General features: G+C 40.3%; 1 pseudogene; it reads right to left on the bottom strand.

Annotated features, from left to right (window-relative positions):
* Nucleotides 1-4,500: 4,500 nt before the first annotated feature.
* Nucleotides 4,501-4,625, bottom strand: LOC144454704 (U1 spliceosomal RNA; annotated as a pseudogene).
* Nucleotides 4,626-9,052: the final 4,427 nt, after the last annotated feature.

Raw genomic sequence — 9,052 nt, 5'->3', positions numbered from 1 at the left:
TTCCGCAAGTGGCGCTTAAAGGGAAAGCAGAGCTGCGGGCAGGGGGATGGGCTGCGCCGGAGGAATTAAAGTCCTCCGACCGAGAATGCGAGCGTTAAAGTCTTGTAATTGAGAATGCGCTTAACGTCGCTCGACGACTGAGGGCGAGGGAGCGAGGCTCTGGTCGGGCCGAGGACTTCCTTGGTTTACGTTCTGTTCAGCCCGTCACCCCCAGCATACACACACCCCTGGAATGGGGGTGAGGCCGTAGGCCTGCGAAGTGGTACAGGAGACCACACTGTGTGGGGAGGGGCCCAGGGTCTGGAGTCTGGACTCTGGGTTCGAATATGCCCCCGGATACTATATAACCTCGGCCAGGTCCTTCCACCTCTCTGGACTTGGTTTCCCAACTTGAAAAAAAATAATAAAATTAGGGCTTTGGACAACAGCCAGTCCACTTAGGCCCAAGCCCTGCACAAGTGAGGCGATTACTGAAATCAGGGCGATGCTTTGAAAAAGGATCCATGATTGCGTCCCCCAACCCACACCGAGCCACACTAGCCTCCTGAGTGGTGGCTGACAAGGGTGGCTGGCCTTGTGCTGGGAGCCCCGCCCTGCCTCACCTTACCTTATCTACCTTCACCTCCCCTGCCCTCACCTTGCAGGCTTCCTTCACTGGAAGCCTGTCCAGCAGGACAGGAGCCTAGCTGTTCAGCTCCACTCCGCTGGGTCCCGCAGTAGAGAAGCTATCAGGATTTAAACCTGACTCTATCTGGAGTCGACAGATGGAAGGAAGTTATATGTAATGTGGATAGAGCTGTATATCGCATAAAGACTTTGAAACAGATTTAACAAATTAATAAAAACTTTTATTGATTACATTCTATGCATAAGACATTGCTCTTGTGCATGGGAAGGGGGCAGGATGCAAAGAAGGTTAAGATCCTTGCCCACAAGGAGTCTACAATCTGGGATGGGATGGGAGGAAATGATTTTTACGTAAATAAACACAATCCAAAATATGTACTGAGAGTTCAAAGGCAGGGGTCTCATTTTTTAGCTGTAGTTATAAAAAATGGTGGACCTTGAAAGCAGTATAGGGTTTCAGCGTGTAGGTATGCTTCAGTTTTCTTAACTGTAAAATGGAGATAATAATATCCCCATTGTTGTGAGGATCAAATGAGATAAAACTTATAAAGCCATTAGCAGAGTGCCTGGCATTTATGGTTGTCTCCTTTCCTTGGGGGGGGGAGGGGAGAGGGTATCCCCAGTGCTTAGCACCGTAGCACACAAAAGACACCTAATAAATGTTGACTTGACAATGATTGATTAATGGTTTAGTATTTGCATGTACACAATTTCAGATTTGAACACGGAAAAGAATTTTGAATTAATAAAACCATGGCCCAGAGAAGTAAAAGATTTGACCAAGGCTACATAGGTAGTGAGTGAAAAATTCAAAATTCGAACTGAGGTCCTCTGACTACATATGTTTATACTCTAGGATCATAGATTTATAGTTTTCAAAGAACCTGTGAAATCATTTAGTCCAGCACCCTTGTTTTATAGATGAAGAAACTAAGGCATCCACAATGAAGTGAGCCAGGATTCAAACCTATGTTATTTGACTCCAAATCCAGCATTCTTTCTACCATACCAGGCTGTCTCTCCCATTGCCACCAACAAGAATGAACCCCTGAAGATGTGATTTGAATTAAAAAGTACTAGTTGTGATGTGAAATGAACTAAAATGTACAAAGAGGGTCTGTAGAGTTTTAATGCCTAAGCGGGTTCCAGAAATTTAGTCACATGACTAATAGATCCCTGAAAACAAATAATTCCCTGTCCTTATGACCTATCAGTGTTCTCTCTGTAGCCTTTTCTTGTTCCGTTGAATGTGCAAGTCTCCAGGAAAGGTTGGGGGAGGAGACCTCCACACTGTCACTGTCAGAGACTTTAATTCTAAGGTGGTGCATGAAATGAGGATGAAAAATTTGGTGAAAGGTAGTGATAATGGGCATGAAAATAGGAGCAGCTGTATTTTCTCTGCTTTCTTCCAGACATTGCTGTAGCCCCCTGCTGAAAAAGGTCCCTGACAATTAAGAAGAGGCAGTGTGGACAACTTAGTATCACCTCCGTGGTGACAAACCTGAGGACTGTTAAAAATAGACCATCTCTGTCTTAAAGAGCGTACTTCACAGGATAAACTGCTTTCTACTTGCCAAAGCATACTTTGTAGGTGTCTCAGATAATATTGTACAGTAAAATAATTAGCATGTTAGACCTGCTTTAGAAACAAAGCATTGTTCAATCTAAGTAATTTCCATGTGGATCTCCAAGAGATTTTCCTCTAAAACAAGCTCTGTCAAATAAAGCACAGGTTAAGGTTTTTCCCTGTCTAAAAGCTGATGGAAGCTAACCCTTTCCCCTTCTGACCTGACCAGCTTTCAGTTATTTTCTTCTGATGGAACCTTGCAGCCTGCAAAAACATGTTAGATTTTTCATGGGTTTGAAAGTTGATGGAGATTTATCCTGTCCTCTTCTAATCTCTTTTAACTGAGCTTTCAGCTCTCACCCAATTTCAAGTTCAACCATGACACCCTTCCCCTTTGTTCACAATCCCCCTGCAAATTCTAAGTCCCTTTTCTGCTCTACCTGCTTCTTCAATTTCTGATTATTTCTGGAATCGATCACGACTTCCATGATTAGTTGAAATGTTAATGCCCACCATTACTCACTAATGTTCCAGCCCATGCCTGTGGCTCTCAGACATCCAAGAATGCCACATACAAAATATAAGTCCTTTCTTCCTGCTCATCCCACACCCTGCCAGAATCTGTAAGAGGAATTTTTTCACCTTCTTTGAGGGATTTCTTTTTATAAATATAGACAGCTAGTACCCTAAGATCCTTCCATCCAGATCCTTGGGTCCCTATAAAGCTTCCCTAGTGTCTGAGAATGGTTTGCAATGACACTTTGCCTAATCATATGTTGCCTGACACATCGTAAGCACTTCATAAAGAATGTTTGGTTGATTGACTTGCTTGCTTGATTGGCATGTTCCCAAAGGAGGATCCCAAGGCAAGAAGTGATCATGAGGCATATTTAATCCACTCATTTCAATTAATCAAACATTGATTAAAGGCCTATGCTGTTCAGAACACTGCTAAGGGCTAGATGAGATACAAAGATTAGATAAAACAGGGGACAAGGTCCTGCAACTGCAGATGTCTAGGGTTTTACAATCTATGACACTAGAATGCTTAAGAGAATGGGGAAGGGTTTCAGAACATTAAAGATACAACATAAAGATATAGCTTCACTGACACTATGACTCAGAGTCATCACCACCTAGTGTTCTGGTGTACTTTGTGTCTCAGGTCTTAGGTAGCTTGTTATATAATCCAAGGTATAGGACCTTCCCAGGGACACACAATACAAGGGAACACAAAAGACCCACAGGGAAGGTCACTGTAGTAGTCGGGGCTCCCAAAGCTGTATATCTCTGCCAACTGGAGTTCTCATCCAACCTTCTTGCTCTCACTCCCACCCAAACATTTAGCTCTACTGCCGAAGTATAAGGGCCAGTTTAAGAATATCAGTCCACAAGCCTGCTATTAACACACTACCCATGAGGCAGCCTCAGAGTGGGAAAGGCACTGATATTAGCCTTACCAGAAAGAAGACTCCATTCCTTTTCAGGGACATATGCTTTCTTCCAGCTCCATAGCTCAACTGTTTACCTCCTTAATATGGTGAAACTATCTCCCCTTTTAAGACTCCCCCCTTTCTACCTCCTCTCCCTGGTTATATGACCTGGCCTGTTTACATAAGGGAAATTGACTCACACTCACAAAGATCATAGGATTCCTTTGTCAGTTGGCATTAGTGTTATTGATCAGGCCACCTTTATCAGAGTCAGGTAGCACACCTAAGCACACTTGTACAAGGTATCTTGGTGCTCTCGTATGCAGTATTCTTTACACCTTTGTCCTGCAGATCTTCCTTTAGCTCTTCTCTTGAAGAGTTGGTTTGTGCTAATTGCTGATTGTTCCTTCTCCTTTTGTACCTTCAAGTTTGGCACAGAATTTCCTTTTCTTATGTCTTCTTCCCTCCTTGGGTCTTCCAAACCCAGGGCAGAGGCTTACATTTTAATGTGTTGTCTACTGGAAACCTTTCTTCACCCTTATGAACAATGTCCTCTAGACTGATCTCTTCATGGCAAGTATGATGTTGATTGGCCATTTTCTCCAGGTTGCCTTGACTCAAAGACCCAGCAGCTATACTGGTGTCTCAAGAGGGTTTTAGTACTTGCGGTTGTGACCCCGGTTCCAGGAGAAGGAGAGCTTTTGCTGTCTGATCCACTACTCAACCCTATCCTTTTCCAGGCTAAAGCTTGAATGAATTTATCCCTTGCTACATATGAAGTGCCTTTGGTCATAACTCAAGCTTGATGCTCCTTATGAATGGCATGTCCTATCTTGTTACCTATATGTTGTTTATTTATTTAAAAGTCTTTTTCATGGGAGAATATGAATGCAGTCCCCCACTACCACAAATTATGCAGTCAAGTTTCCCTCATTTGGGAAAATTGCAGGGATCACCCCACCTGAGTGATCATGGAATCACCCCTGTCAGGTAAGTATTCTCATTACCTTTATTATCTGCCCTGACCTCCCTATACAACTACCAGTGTGTGTTAAGCAAAGATACCTTTTACATACCTCTGATTTTGATGGTTCTCTTAATGCCTGGTTAACTCAATGGAGCAAGTATCATAGAGCGCCAATATTGGAAAGCATTGGTCTGCTGACACTGGTATGTTCATAACTCTGGAAGGCTGAGTTCTCCAGATAGCTTCTCCTTGCCCAATCTTGACTCTCCCAGTCTTCCTAAAAGTTTTCTTCTATTGTCCTGATCCCAAGTCTATTACTACTATGGGGCTAGGTGAGAGGAAGTGCCACGCTAGAAGTACAGGCCAAGATAAGTTCAATATTATTATCCCAGCAATGTGCTTTACATAATAAGTACATAGTAAGTGCTAAATAAATAGTTGTTGAATATTTACTGACTATAAGCTCTGACCAACCCCACTTACTTTTCCTGTTTTTTGTTTTTTGTTTTTTTAATGGCCATTCATTCAAGTTACTTGTCATCAGGAAAGGCAACCTTATCTCCAGGCATAGAATACTTTGTTAAGCAATTTAATTTTTCATTTAGTCCCTTTCTAAATTTGAAATCAGCACTACTTCCTCCCAGCCCCAAAGTGTTCTCAGTTAGTGGAAAACATGCATGCATACACACATACGTACATGTATATATGTGTGTGTGTGTGTATGTTATATGTGTGTGTATTTATATACTCAAAGATCACCCTCACATTCCTTTTAAACTCTTCTGCATGATCCCCACTCTGAGTTTAGAAGGTTTTTTGCTTATGACTAAATCTTCCTTGAATCTATCCTCCCTCTTATTTTCCCTTCTCCCCTCTCTTCCCTACTCTTTTCCTGTTGAGGTAGATATTTTTGTACCAAACTCTGTGTTCACATTCCCAAGAGCACATTCTACCCTCCTTTGATCATTTAGATAAAAGTAAGGTTCAATTGATGCCTGCTCCCCCTTTTCATTTGAATTGGCTTCTACTTTCACAACCTAATTATGTGATATAAATTCCCCCATTCTTCCTTCCCCTTAGGTCTCTATTGTGTCTTCCCCTTCACTTCTTTTTTCTTTAAGATCACCAAAATATAACAAAAGCATTCTTAGGGTCTTTGTTTTATTTAATTCCCTCTGTGATTACTCATGGCCTTAGGGTTCTGAAGGGATATGTGTATTCTCCATTAAAATGTTAACACTTCATCTTTGTATTGCCCACTTGTATTTACCACTTTATGTTTCTCTTGGTTTCTGTGTTTCTATTTCACAATTTCTTCTCAGCTCTGTTCTTTTCATCAGGAATACTTAGAAGGCCTGTATTTCATTAAAGATTATTTTCCCCCCTTCTAGGATTGTATTCAGTTTAGCTGGGTAAGTTATTATTGGTAGTAAGCCTCTATCTTTTATGTTTTGGAATCTTGTATCCCACTCTGCTTCTTTAGAGTGGTAACTGCTAAATCTTGGGCAGTTTTGACTGTGATTCTTCAGCAAATACTGAATTCTTCCCTTTCCAGACATTTGCAGTTTGGGTTTGTTTTTTTTTCAACTTAGCAGCTCTGGATTCCAGCTATGATATTCCTGGGAGTTTTCATTTTGGGGCTTGTTTCTGGAAGTAATTAGTGGGTGCTTTCTATTTTTACTTTACTTTCTTTTTCTAATAGGTCTGGGGCAGTTTTATTTAACAATTTCTCTAAATATAATATCCAGGCTCTTTTTTAGGTCTTGCATTTTAGCTTGCCCACTGATACTTAAATGACCTCTCCTTGATCTGTTTTCAAGGTTATTTGCTTTTGATAAGAGATACCTTACATTTTCTTCTTCATTTATTTTTTTCAATCTTTTGACTGGGGTTTAGTGTTTCTTGTTGTTTCATAACTTTTGTTTGGGTTATTCGAATTTTTAGAGTCTGTTGCTTGACTAGAGTTTTGTAATTCTTCTAGGTCTTTCCTCTGTATGTGTTACTTCTTTTCCATTTCTTTCCTCTAATGTTCTCATTTCATTAAATAATTTTAAGCCTTTTTTAAACCTCTTACTTCATTTCTGCAAGGAATTCCAACTGATCTTATGGCCAAGCTGTACTTTTCTTTGAGACTTCACATGTATATGTTTTGGAGTAATTCTTTGGTTCTGAGTTTGTGTCTTGGAAGTTCCTGGCACTATAATTACTCTTTATTATGGGGAAATTTTTTTTTTGTTTACTCATCCTTCCAGCTTTAACTCCTGGATCTGGACTTTGCATTAGGACCAGGTTCTGATTTGTATTTTCTGGGATCCTATTGCTTCTTATTTATTTATTTACTTATTTATCTATCTATTTATTTATTTATTTATTTATTCATTCATTCATTCATTCATTTTCCCTTTGGGTGAGGCAGTCAGGGTTAAGTGACTTGCCCAGGGTCACACAGCTAGTAAGTGTCAAGTGTCTGAGGCCAGATTTGAACTCAGGTCCTCCTGACTCCAAGGCTTGTGCTCTATCCAAGGTGCCACCTAGCTGCCCCTTCTACTGCTTCTTTCTCCAGGTATTGAGTGCTGTGCTGTGTTCTTCAAGGGTATTTGAAGTGGCTTGGACCAGGGAACTACAAACTTCCAGCAAGTCCAAATAGTCTGATCTAGTACACAGTCTGATCACTGCCTCCTAAACCTTCCAGTTTCCAGCCCCTTTTTGGATCTAGGCAACACCATTACATACTTACTCCTAGGTGGAGATCCAGTAGATAGCTTCTTGATGTAACCCTTGTCACCTAGCTAAAAATACCTATAGGTTCTGAGCTGCAGAATTGTAAAAGTCTAGCCCTGGTCTGAGCCAGGGTCTGAATCCTCTGTCCTACTCTGATGTCTAAGTAAAAACACTGAAGGCCTGCTTCCCCCCCCCCCCAAGTCCTGCCTTGTTTACTTGCATGTGGACCAAATTAGTGATCTTGGTCTGGAAAAAATGACAAGATTTCTCCATAGATTTCCTCATTCCTCACAACTCAGTCTGGCATTCTTCTTCCATCTTTTCTGGCATAGGTTTGGAGGGGAATTGGCCTGTACTGCTTCCTCTTACTCCTCAGTCTTTGCTGATTCTCCAAAGACAATCCTCCTTGTTGAGGTTCCATCATGGAACTCATGTCTTACTTATAACAGAAGTGTTTAAAAATTGCCAGAAACCCTGCTTTAAATGCTGGTAGTTCTGTAGCACAGTGCTCCATTCCTCATTTAAAGGAACTGTCCAGCCTAAGGCAGCTTTGCCTGCCCTCTCCCCACAATCTGGCAATAGTAAAGTCCACCCTGTGTTTTAAGAGGTCCACAATTATGTCTTTCTTTAAAAAAAATTTTGTTGATGTATTTTTTAATTTTTTTTTTTTTTTGCTTTTAGGCAATTGGGGTTAAGTGACTTGGCCAGGGTCACACAGTTAGTAAGTGTCAAGTGTTTGGTCTGAGGCCGGATTTGAACTCAGGTCCTCCTGAGTTCAGGGCCGGGCACTCTATCCACTGTGCCACCTAGCTGCCCTGTTGATGTATTTTTTTACAACACCTATATTTCTCAGCTTTTTTTGTACATATGGGTCCTTATCCTTTTTATTTTCTCTGTTTCTTTCTATCTCTGTCTAGCTGTCTCTCCCTTTATATATGTGTGTGTATACATACATACATATATACAGACATTCATACATGCATGCATGTATACATACATATATATACACTGCTCTCCAGAATGGCTGGATCAATTAAAATACTAATGTACAATAGTACATTATTATGATTGTCCTCCCATATTGTCTTATCATTATCATTTCATTTTTTTTTGCCCATCTTTCTATAATGCATACAACATTTGCCATCCCAAGTTTTTGTCAACTTTGCCAATTTGCTGGATTTAAGGTCATATCTCAGAGTTGTTTTGATATGCATTTCTCTTATAAATAGTGATTTGGAGCATACTTTTTTATTTTTTTAGTTTAATGTATTTTAATAGCAAACTTACAGGAACAGCACAGAAGACAGACAACATTAAAAACATGTACTTGCATGTAGGACAACTCGGTCAGAAAAGTATAGTGAATGGATGGAATCTACCATATGATAAAAATGCTACAAACACCATTTAGTTGCCGTCAATAAGAAATTTACTTTTTAAAAAAATCTAAATGCTGGCATTGTCCAGAAATATTTAACAGGTTTATTTAAATTGTTATAAAGTTGAATTGTTGAAACTTGTTCACGGAAACATTTTTTTGACCACATTAATGCTTTATGTCCTCGCATTTATATTCAAAATTCACACACAAATGAAAATGGAAAAAACTTGCCAATACCTGATTCTGTCCCCTATTTTTCCATTTGCAATCACATACTTAGGTACCTTTTGACCCCCTGGGAAAAAAATATCTAACGTTCAGAACTACCAATAACAGGAAGAAGAGATTTTTTT

This window comes from Phascolarctos cinereus, unplaced genomic scaffold (genome assembly GCF_003287225.1).
Source record: "Phascolarctos cinereus isolate Bilbo 61053 unplaced genomic scaffold, phaCin_HiC Scaffold_726;HRSCAF=1367, whole genome shotgun sequence".
NCBI classification, from domain to species: domain Eukaryota; kingdom Metazoa; phylum Chordata; class Mammalia; order Diprotodontia; family Phascolarctidae; genus Phascolarctos; species Phascolarctos cinereus.
Note: the sequence above shows the minus strand (reverse complement) of the source record. Positions and strands in the feature narration are given on the sequence as shown.